Source organism: Humulus lupulus, chromosome 7, assembly GCF_963169125.1.
Source record: "Humulus lupulus chromosome 7, drHumLupu1.1, whole genome shotgun sequence".
In the NCBI taxonomy this organism is placed as follows: domain Eukaryota; kingdom Viridiplantae; phylum Streptophyta; class Magnoliopsida; order Rosales; family Cannabaceae; genus Humulus; species Humulus lupulus.
The window spans coordinates 148,155,120-148,156,019 of record NC_084799.1 but is presented as its reverse complement, the minus strand read 5'-3'; the positions used below and the strand labels follow the sequence as shown (position 1 = coordinate 148,156,019).

Sequence of the window (900 nt, the reverse complement as noted above, 5' to 3'; positions counted from 1 at the left end):
TTCCGGAACACCTTCCACCAATCCTGCTTTTCCAAAAACTTTAGCTAATAATAATCCATTCGCAATGGCTCGCAATGATGAAATCCAACCAAGAACTCTCAATGACTACCTCCATCCTACTCGCACTTCCACGCCTTCATACATTATCTTCCCTCCTAATATGTCCACATTAGACTTTAAACCTGGCATGATTCAACTCTTGCCCACATTTCATGGAATGGAAAACGAAATCCCATACATGCATAATAGAGAATTCGAGGAGGTAGTAGCCGAGCCAAAAATGTTGTTTCTGTGCAACTGAAATTCTTCCATTTCTCCTTGAAGGACAAAGCCAAAAGTTGGTTATACTCTTTGAGACCTATGTCTATTGGAACATGGGAGGAAATGACCAAATCCTTCTTTCTGAAACACTTCCCTAGCCATAAGACCAACAGTCTAAAACAACAGATTTCCATATTTTCCCAAAAGGACAATGAAACATTCTATCAAGTCTGTGAAAGATTCAAAGATTTGTTAAATTAGTGCCTACACCATGGCTATGAGAACTGGCATTTGGTCAGTTACTTATATGAAGGCCTCACGAGTCGTGAGTACCAGTTTGTAGAAATGCTATGCAATGGTGAATTCCTCGGAAAAGAGTCAGACGATGCTCTTGAATATCTCGAAGAAACCGCAAAAAAGTCTCACACCTGGACTGGTCCAAGTGCTACTGATAGCACCAACCGACACAAACCATTTGGGATCTATCAACTTCGAGAAGATGATTGTGTTAAAGCCCAACTCGGAGCTTTGAAAAAGCATAATGAGATCTTGATGACGAAAAATGGCCAAAAATCGTACATGATTGCTCAAGCAGAATCGCTAGAACCTTGCTTTGTTTGTGGAGGGACGGAGCACTTA

At 40.9% G+C, this 900-nt stretch overlaps 1 non-coding gene across 1 annotated transcript; it reads right to left on the bottom strand.

Annotated features, from left to right (window-relative positions):
* Window positions 1-432: 432 nt before the first annotated feature.
* Window positions 433-539, bottom strand: LOC133793231 (small nucleolar RNA R71). Its single transcript, XR_009874686.1, has one exon. It is a non-coding gene; the product is annotated as a small nucleolar RNA R71 (small nucleolar RNA).
* Between the last annotated feature and the right edge of the window lie 361 nt (window positions 540-900).